Source organism: Oncorhynchus keta, chromosome 34 (assembly GCF_023373465.1).
Source record: "Oncorhynchus keta strain PuntledgeMale-10-30-2019 chromosome 34, Oket_V2, whole genome shotgun sequence".
NCBI classification, from domain to species: Eukaryota; Metazoa; Chordata; class Actinopteri; order Salmoniformes; family Salmonidae; genus Oncorhynchus; species Oncorhynchus keta.
Window position 1 is genome coordinate 76,134,972 of NC_068454.1, and position 11,385 is coordinate 76,146,356.

Here is an 11,385-nt window from a genome sequence, read left to right on the forward strand (position 1 = left end):
ATGCTGGTGTGTAATCAAACAGCTCATATTGAGGTGAGCTTGTCTACCTGGACAAGTATCTGCTGATTCAGCTGTACGATCCTATAGACACCTTACCTGTCAGGTCTATAGAAACTAGTTTTGACTGGCTGTGATCTAGAAGTACATTCTAGTCCGACACCAGTCAACACCTACAGTACATGCTAATCTAAGGGTTCTTGTTCAACCAATTAGTTGGGGTAAATCATGTTTTCACAATGTGTGTTTGACTGAACTGTCAACAGCATTGCTCACGAACATGGTAATTGTTACTATACAAAGACTATAATACTTGAGTACTTAGTGTAATCCTATGAGCATTATGTTTTTCCTTTTGACAAAAAGACTTGATGGTACATTTGATTTCTTACGAACCAAACCTCTTCTGCAGTAAGGCAAATAGTCTAAACTGATATACAGTATTTTAATTTCCACATATTTGATGACCATCTATTATATATAACAACCCAGACACCCAAAACACTTTCCAAATGCCATGGTTTGGTGTGTGTATTCAGGTGTTTGTGTGTACCATGCATAGGTCATGAGTAACATGTTGGTTACCCACAACGTGGTGTTAAAGGGTTTCAATGCAGGTTTATATCAGACAGGCCTGGGTAATGGTTCTGACTGAGCCAGTCATCTTGTGTTGTCTTGATAATAGCTATTTACAGCGCCTTGCAGTGAGACACTGGAGTGCTGCCATATAGACCAGTGGTTTCAATTGTCAGAATGTCTTTATTTAGGCAGAATAACAAGGTGACATTGCAGTGTGTGTGTGTGTGTGTGTGTGTGTGTGTGTGTGTGTGTGTGTGTGTGTGTGTGTGTGTGTGTGTGTGTGTGTGTGTGTGTGTGTGTGTGTGTGTGTGTGTGTGTGTGTGTGTGTGTGTGTGTGTGTGTGTGTGTGTGTGTGTGTGTGGTTTTGGACTGGCTCTCCTAATAAGCTCAGTAGTGGAGACCTGGGGTGGTTGTCTCATGGGTTAGCTGTCACAACTGGTCAATTCATGTCAGCACGACAAAATATTGAGGTGAGGGGAATGTATGTGATTTTCATAGGTGAAAGTAAAAAAATGATATATATTGGTATTTTCTTTGTAAATGTTTGAATTATGGGAGTATCCATAAATAATTATGTTTGTTGAACAGAGAAAAGGGAGAGCTATGTTTCAAACCTATTTCTGAGTTCCTAGGTCAAGCCATGTGGTAAGTAATATCTTAACTAGCATTAGTGTTGCCTCTCTCTGACACACATATTTTTCCTGTCACGCACCCACACACGCACATACATGCATACACACACAGGCACGCATACACACAAAAACATACTCAAATTGTCATGTGTTATTCTCAAGGCATAAAATGCTGTATTTTGTTCTATTAAAGAAAGGCTTAGCTATTTCTAAGGCTGTTTGTTATTTTTCTTCATTTCCTGATACAAAAGGAATAAGTTACTAGTGAATATTGTGACAACCAACCCAGCGATTGGGCTGGTTGTCACAAGTGGACAGTGTGTTTGATGATTTATAACTCCATGTTGGAGTTAAAAAGAGTAAAAACTGTCCTCATTTTAATCCAAGATCTTAGTCTTTATCCTAATATTGAAAAGAGTCTTGTAAGATATACTGGTGCTGAGAAATAGACATGAGAGTAAGAAGTGCGACAACCAACTCCGGTCTCTCCTACACATGATAACCTTGGAACTGTTTTGCAGAACAGGAACAAGGGGTTGAGACTGAGAGGAGTTTTTCTTTTTTACTTTAAGTCTCTAGTTCAGTCATTTATATTCAGATATTGGATCTTAATTTGATGTTCAGGTGAAATGGACATGGTGGTTGTGTAAGAGGCCCTCAGGTCAGATCCTATCTGATGCCACCAGATCTGGGAGACAGGTGTCTTGTCCTCTCTCTAATGCTGAAGTCAACAGATCTCCAACAGATTCAGGTGAAATGTGCTGATCTGTCTATTCCTATCAGACATGGGATAACATGAAGTTCATTCTGTTTGATGGAAAGGTTATAGTGTGGTTACTTTTCTGTTCTATGTCAAATTGGGTTACCTTAACCCTAATCCTAACCCTAGATTGGTAATACATTGCACTTAAAGGGATTCATTGCCAGCATTCCGAAGTGTTCCTTTATTTACTTTCCAAGAGTCAGATGAGCTCATTGATACCATTGTTATGTCTCTGCATCCAGTATGAAGGAAGTTAGAGGGAGCTTCGTGAGCCCAATGCTAACTAGTGCTAGCGCTATTAGCATGCTAGCGGTTACCATAGACATCCAGTCATAGCGCTGATGCTAATTAGCAATTGCACTAATGTTAGTTAGTCTGATTTTGGGGAAGTAGATAAAGGACTTTTTTTTGCCAAAATCCCAAAGTATCCTTTTAAGGCCAGGCACCACAGACTAAAATTACATTTTTGCATCTACTTATCAATTATGAGATATTGGGGTATTTTGGTTAAAATTGGAATAAAAAAAAGGTTAAAAAGTTAATGAAAATGTACTTTAGTTTATCATGCTACCGTCATCAACATTTCATGAATTGTAACCACTTTTAAATGGACATAAAGTACCAGTAAAAAGTTTGGACACACCTACTTATTCAAGGGTTCTTCTTTATTTTTTACTATTTTCTACATAATAGTGAAGACATAAAAACTATGAAATAACACATGTGGAATCATGTAGTAACCAAAAAAGTCTGAAACAAATCCAAATATATTTTAGATTCTTTAAAGTAGCCACCCTTCACTTTGATGACATCTTTGCACACTTTTGGCATTCTCTCAACCAGCTTCACCAGGAATGCTTTTCCAACAGTCTTGAAGAAGTTCCCACATATGCTGAGCATTTGTTGGCTGCTTTTCCTTCACTCTGTGGTCCAACTCATCCCAAACTATCTCAATTGGGTTTAGGTCGGGTGATTGTGGAGGCGAGGTCATCTGATGCAGCACTCCATCACTTTCCTCCTTGGTCAAATAGCCCTTACACAGCCTGGAAGTGTGTTGGGTCATTGTCCTGTTGAAAAACAAATGATAGTCCCACTAAGCGCAAACCCGATGGGATGGCGTATTGCTGCAGAATGCTATGGTAACCATGCTGGTTAAGTGTGCCTTGAATTCTAAATAAATCACAGACAGTGTCACCAGCAAAGCACCCCTACACCATCACACCTCCTCCTCCATGCTTCACGGTGGGAACAATACATGCAGAGATCATCCGTTCACCTACTTTGTGTCTCACAAAGACACGGCGGTTGGAACCAAAAATCTCAAATTTGGACTCATCAGACCAAAGGACAGATTTCCACCGGTCTAATGTCCATTGCTCGTGTGTCTTGGCCCAAGCAAGTCTCTTCTTCTTATTGGTGTCTTTTAGTAGTGGTTTCTTTGCAGCAATTCATGCAGTCTCCTCTGATCAGTTGATGTTGAGATATGTCTGTTACTTGAACTCTGTGAAGCATTTATTTGAGGCTGGTAACTTCAATGAACTTATCCTCTGCAGCAGTGGTAACTCTGGGTCTTCCTTTCCTGTCTTAAAGTAATGATGGACTGTAATTTCTCTTTGAGTATTTTAGCTGTTCTTGCCATTATATGGACTTGGTCTTTTACCAATCAGGGCTATCTTTTGTATACCACCCCTACCTTGTCACAACACAACTGATTGGCTCAAATGCATTAGGAATAAAAATAAATTCCACCAATTAACTTTGAACTTCTTCAGGATTGGTGGATCCCCTGTGGGATGATTGAGCTAACGTAGGCTAATGTGATTAGCATGAGGTTGTAAGTAACAAGAATATTTCCCAGAACATAGACTTATCTGATATTGGCAGAAAGCTTAAATTATTGTTAATCTAACTGCACTGTCCAATTTACAGTAGTTATTAAAGTGAAGTAATACCATGCTATTGTTTGAGGAGAGTGCACAGTTTTGAACATGAAAAGTTATTAATAAACATATTAGGGACATTTGGGCAGTCTTAATACATAATTTTGAAAATATATGCAATGGTTCATTTGATCAGCCTAAAACGTTGCACATACACTGCTGCCATCTAGTGGCCACAATATAAATCGCACCTGGGCTGGAATAATGTATTATGGCTTTTCTCTTGCATTTCAAAGATGGTACAATTGTTTTTCTTTGTATTATCTTTTATCAGATCTAATGTTATATTCTCCTATATTCCTTTAACATTTCCACAAACTTCAAAGTGTTTCCTTTCCAATGGTACCAAGAATATGCATATCCTTGTATCAGGGCCTGAGCTACAGGCAGTTAGATTTGGGTATGTCATTTTAGGCAAAAATAGAAAAAAAGGGTCCGATTCTGAAGAGGTTTTAACAAGGCACACCTGTTAGTTGAAATGCATTCCAGGTGACTACCTCAGCTGGTTGAGAGAATGCCAAGAGTGTGCAAAGCTGTCAAGGCAAAGGGTGACTGCTTTGAAGGATCTCAAATATAAAATATGTTTTGATTTGTTTAACACTGTAACGGCTCTCTTCTATCTCCTCCTCTGACGAAGAGGTGGAACAAGGATCGGACCAAAATGCAGCGTGCTGATGATTCATGATATATTTTAATAAAGAAAAAACTATACATGCAGAAACTACAAAATAATGAAATGTGAAAACCGAAACAGCCCTATCTGGTGCAAACACAAAGACAGGAACAATCACCCACAAACACACAGTGAAACCCGGGCTACCTAAATATGGTTCCCAATCAGAGACAACGAGAATCACCTGACTCTGATTGAGAACTGCCTCAGGCAGCCATAGACTATGCTAGAAAACCCCACTAAGCCACAATCCCAAAACCTACGAAAAAACCCCCATACATAAACACAACACAAAATAAACCCATGTGACACCCTGGCCTGACCAAATAAATATAGAAAACACAAAATACTAAGACCAGGGCGTGACAAACACGTATTTGGTTACTACATAATTCCATATGTGTTATTTCATAGTTTTGATGTCTTCGATTATTCTATAATGTAAAAATAAAGAAAAAACCTTTGAATGAGTAGGTGTGTCCAAACTCCTGACTGGTACTGTACATCCATAATTTCAAAGCTCACTACATTAAACCACATGTCATTTCAAATATTTACAGATAGAAATGTATAAACTTGGCGCACACATACATAGCAAGTTTCCAGGTATTAATCAGACTCATCCTAAAAAACCTGTGTGCGCATGAACGAGCATTTAAAACGTCCTTATTTGCTGTACACTGTGAAAGTATTGGAATTAGGCCACTTTATAAAGGAAATAGCGAGAACAAACTTGACCATCTGTCTCTGGAAGTGTTGGCAGAATGTTTTCTTTTGCAGTGAAATTTGCTGTTGGCCTATTTGACCATTTCTGAAAGACAAAAACAATTACAAATTGTTGTGGACCTGTGAACAGATCGTATAGAATTCAATATTGTTTTATATTTACTCAACCTAAATATGCTGCCCTGCCCGAGAATTCTGTAACATTGCCTACTCATTAAACAGCTTGGAAGATTCCAGAAAATTATGTCATGACTTTTGAAGCTTCCGATAGGCTAAATGACATCATTTGAGTCAATTGGAGCTGAACCTGTGGATGTATTTCAAGGCCTGCCTTCAAATCAAAATAAATCAGCCAAGACCTCAGAAAAAATGTGTAGACCTCCACCAGTCTGGTTCATCCTTGGGAGCAATTTCCAAATGCCTGAAGAACCACGTTCATCTGTAAAAACAATAGTACGCAAGTATAAACACCATGGGACCATGCAGCCAACATACCGCTCAGGAAGGAAACGCGTTTGGTCTCCTAGAGATGAATGTACTTTGGTGCGAAAAGTACAAATCAATCCCAGAACAAACAACAAAAGACCTTGTGAAAATGCTGGAGGAAACAGGTACAAAAGTATCTATATCCACAGTAAAACAAGTCCTATATCGACATAACCTGAAAGGCTGCAGGAAGAAGAAGTCACTGCTCCAAAACCACCATAATAAAGCCAGACTGTGGTTTGCAATTGCATATGGGGACAAAGATTGTAATTTTTGGAGAAATGTCCTCTGGTCTGTTGAAACAAAAATAGAACTGTTTGGCCATAATGGAGGAAAAAGGGGGGTGCTTGCAAGCCGAAGAACATCATCCCAACCGTGAAGCACGGAGGTGTCAGCATCATGCTGTGGGGGTGCTTTGCTGCAGGAGGGACTGGTGCACTTCACAAAATGGATGGCCTCACGAGGTTGGAAAATTATGTGGATATATTGAAGCAACATCTCAAGACATCAGTCAGGAAGTTAAAGCTTGGTCGCAAATGGGTCTTCCAAATGGACAAGGACCCCAAGCATACTTCCAAAATTGTGGCAAAATGGTTGAAGGACAACAAAGTCAAGGTTTTGGAATGGCCATCACAAAGCCCTGACCTCCTTCCTATAGAAAATGTGCGGGCAGAACTGAAAAAGTGTATGCGAGCAAGAAGGTCTACAAGTCAGTTACACCAGCTCTGTCAGGAGGAATGGGTCAAAATTCACCCAACTTATTGTGGGAATCTTGTGCAATACTTATTGTGGGAATCTTGTGTAAGACCTGAAACGTTTGACCCAAGTTAAACAATTTAAAGGCAATGCTACCAAATACGAATTGCGTTTGTGCACACTTCTGACCCACTGGGAATGTGATGAAAGAAATAAAAGCTGAAATAATTCATTCTCTCTACTATTACTCTGACATTTCACATTCTTAAAATTAAGTGGTGATCCTAACTGACCTAAGTCAGGGAATTTTTACTAGGATTAAATGTCAGTAATTGTGATAAACTGAGTTTAAATGTATTTGGTTAAGGTGTATGTAAACTTTCGACTTCAACTGTACATTTAACCTCTTGCAAATTGAAGGAAAATGCAGAAACACAGAGAGACAAAAGATCAATTGTTTAGCATGTTTTTATTGTTTTTTTTAATACATTTTTGGGGGAAGCCTGGCTTTCCTTGGCTTCCGTGAATACACACCACTGGGCCTAAGCCTACAACAAGTTAGGATGTGCTACAATTCATCCCATCTCTCATTTAATTGGACCCAGTTCACAGTAAATAGAGAAGATATTACAAATATTTTGCTCTATGCAATATGCGATCCAGTCTGCAACGGCACACTGAGCGCAGTTTAACGGTAGAACAGACAGTTCACCTTTTCTGATGACTTATATAGGCTACGTCTGAAAACTGAAATGTCACATTTCTCCAGGAGACTCTTTAATTTAGAAACAAAATACATTATACATATATCATAACCATTGCAGAATAAATTCCTCATCAGTTCATATTCCCGATCAATACAACAAATTCCCATGCGCATCATTAATTGGGCCTATTAGATAGGCTATTATATCTGAAAGGGAGCAAGATGAATAACATACAGTCGAATTTAACTGGAGAACAGACAGTGTAGTGTGTAGGCTACCACTGTAAATAGGCCTACTATAGTTGAGATGTATTTTTAAAGGCACAGTGAACTTAGTGTATGTAAACTTCTGACCCACTGGAATTGTGATACAGTGAATTATAAAGGAAATAATCTGTTTGTAAACAATTGTTGGAAAAATTACTTCTGTCATGCACAAAGTAGATGTCCTAACCGACCTGCCAAAACTATATTTTGTTAACAAAACATTTCTGGAGTAGTTTGAAAACGAGTTTTAATGACTCCAACCTAAGTGTATGTAAACTGTATCTCACCGGAGAAAACATATTAGCGAGCGAAACAGCGCCCCTCCCTCTCTGTATGTGTAGCCCATCTATCTGATTCTGTTTGGTCAAAGGGAGTATGATATTTTTGCCACCCATAGCATTAAATTCAAGGGTACACAGCTAGCATTTGTCATCCCTATTTTAAATAAAATATTAGCCAATCGGCGTTGAGATAAACTGACAGAGCTCAACTGTGAATGGTCCTGGGCACACTAAAAGTAAAGTGTCAAGGGAAGCCAGTTTGAATATTGCTTCACACCAATTACATCACATCTGAAGCCAAACGTCATTGACAGAAAAAAATGGAATTGTTGCATTTCGTTGTCCTTCAGTGGCTGGCTAGCTTGCTAGCTAAAATTGTCCCTTTCCTAAATTAGCCATGGATAGGGATAGCGATTTGGACTCGTAGTTTTACGTAATCTCCGTTCTGGCCAATGATTATAACAGAAATTCTGATCCAACCATAAATTCATACATTATGCCCCTGGCATAATGGAAGGATGGAAGTTCAATATGTAGCCAGATGTAGTAGGCTAATGTTAACTAGCCGGCTCATTGTTGTCTATGAAAGGAAGTTTGGCTAGCGAGCAAGCATTTTAGCCAGGTAGCCTAGGACAAAAGAAACAAAAAGTGTGTACTGTATGACAGTCATAGACCGTTTTGACTCTCCCTACAATTAGGGTGAGTCAACATGTTTTTTTAAACTTGCGCGCACACACACACACACACACACACACACACACACACACACACACACACACACACACACACACACACACACACACACACACACACACACACACAAGCTGGTATAGTGGAGGCAGCTACTGTTTTCTTTTGTTACGGTAACTCTTCCTGGCCACCCCCTCTCTCTGCTCTCACCTCTCCCAAGGTTCGGTTCAGCATCGGATTAAACCTTCGTCTCACAGACCTTTGTCTCCTCCTGTGTCTGCATCTGGGTCATATCATGAGTCATGATACCATTTGCACAAGGCTACTAGGCTAGTTTAGCCTTCTTGCAATGCAATACTTCAACCACTAGAAACTGTGCATACGCATGATCTAAAGTTTGCGGGGGATAAGCACATTCTCACCTCAATTTCAGTTTTTATAAATGCTAACTTTTGCGTAAAAATTGGCAAACGTGTTTTGGGCATATTTTGCGCATATGCAATGTTTATAGTTGAGGCCCCCTGGTCAGTGGCAACCCGTCATTCAGGGCAGGTGGGGCATATCAGTTTGCAAACAATGTAAAACATTTATTGAGTTAATAAAGATGCATATTAACATGGTCTCTTTTTAGGTTTCTTGAGTAAGGCAGCTCCAAAACACAGGTGTTTCAGCTTAGCTCAGTTCTTTCTGTGGTGGCAGCTAGCGGACAATACAGAGCGTAGGGGTTGGTAATCTTCTCTAGTTCATTGTGATTGGCTCAGTGTTCTGTCACTGCAAAATCTACAGGGAGAGCTAGAAATGTCAAGCCCACTTGGATGCTGCCATAGATTTACATTAGAAATGCCCATCCAAGAAGGCTCAAGGTCATTGGCCACAGGTAAAATGATGTCAAATCACGTTATATCTACCGTAGCTTTGATTGGACTGATTGGACTGACTCATGTCAACATCATACTTTCAAAATCTTAGCTAGCAAGCTAGACAAGCAGTCATCGTCATGAATCACATTGACAGTTTACTGGAAAATCCTTGTCATATGAAGATAAATTATAGATAAAATGTATCAGTGATCATTGGCCATTGGACATAAACATTACACAGCATGTTCAACAATCGCAAATTCAACAATGAGTGTTTTGGAAGGAGTTAGTGGCTAACTGCAAGCAATCACTATTTTGCTCCCCTACCTGCTATTCGGTGGAGAGGGTGTGTGGTCCAAGTCTGGGTTTAAGCTTTTATTTTCCAAGCTTAAAAGGATAAACATTCACAAGCAACACCATGGGCCAGAGAATATTGAATACATTGGCCATGCTGTCAATCCAGCATGACTTCTGCCACGTTCAAAACAACTGGCAACTTGGAAATCTCCGACTTCAGTGAGTTCAACACAACTGGGAACTCTGGAGAAAAAAACATTTTGAGCAGTCATCTAACTGGGAATTCTGGCCTCTTTCTAGAGCTCCGACCTGAAGATCACTGACGTCATAATTCGACCTTGTTTTTTCCAAGTTCCCAGTTGTCTTGAAAGCACCATAAATCCAAAGAATGCCAGACTTTGATGACAAAGCTTCATGACAAAATTTGCCCACAAGAAGGACTGCCATGCCACCTTCCTGTTCAAGTGAGCACAGCACAACAGTGAGTCCAAAACTGTCTTGTATGCTGCTGCAATATGCCAGGGAGATATGTATACTGTAGATAAGATAGTAAAACTAAATGTATGTTGTGTAGTGAGCTGTTAGCAGCCTATGTGCCTCACCCTAATAATTTGGTCCCTTTCCCCCTCTAAACTTAGCCTACTGTTCTGACTTGGTGGTGCACATGTAGCCTATAGCCTGTTTTAGAGAAATGTCATTTTCATTGTCTGCTTATATGTCCCATTAATTGATCCTACGGTCCTGACTTGGTGTACAGGGAGAATACTGTAAAAAACGACCCATTTTCTGAATTCTGTCGCTGTACATTTTAAAAGTGCTGAACAAATAGTTATATTGACTACGTCCGTCTTAGCTTGCTCATTAATGTCTTAATCAAAATTACGGCTAGCGCCTGATCCGCTCACCATTCCCTTATGCCATAGTTTGTACATCTCAATTGTCAGTAGAAACCACATTTGTTTTAACAAGTCAGCCATATCAGCTATGTTTTTTATAAAGGCAGTAAATGAGGCTGAATGAACTGTTTGGCTGCCAGACAAGGCTCCGCTGATAGCCAGGTGTAGCGGTGGTAAGGATCCCCTGCATGGTGCTGAAAAGAAACGGTGCCACAGCAGTTTGTGAGCACCGTTTTTCACAGTTATAGTGCAGTTCATGTATTGCTTAGTGTTGTGTAGTGGCTTTGCTGGCATGCATAACAAAAAAAAAGTTGAGTTTGCCCCACCAATATTTACATGCTAAAATCACCAGTGCCCCTGGTGATTAAACTGTTTTTATGTGTCAGACACATAACAGGCTTAATGCAGTGATTTAAATAAAATCATATTCTTTATTTTACAAATTTGCACAATAGTGGAATAGTGGTGAACAAATACAAATGAACATACTTACTCATGTGGATACACTCATACACACACACAAGACTGAGAGAAGGTGAAACTCATTACTGGAGACTTGTAGGAACCGAGGTCCAGAGTGATGACAAAATTCCAATTTATGACACTGTTTGGATGGCTGACCATCTGTGGGCTATCAAAGGGGTCGAACACACCTTATCTGAGGCTTTCTCCGGGGAGGGACGTTCCTCCAGAACCCTGGGAGTGTGGACACCATTGGAGGTGTGAAGATGGATGAAATGAATGTTACTGTGTGAATTAAACTGTCATGTTACAAATGTTGATATGTTTTATTGTACTCTAAGTGTTATGTATTTATTGTTAAAGGGAAACTGTGTGATTTTGTTAGCCGGACGGCGGATAGTTCAAGGAGGAGCGACACAGAATGGTGACCCCCC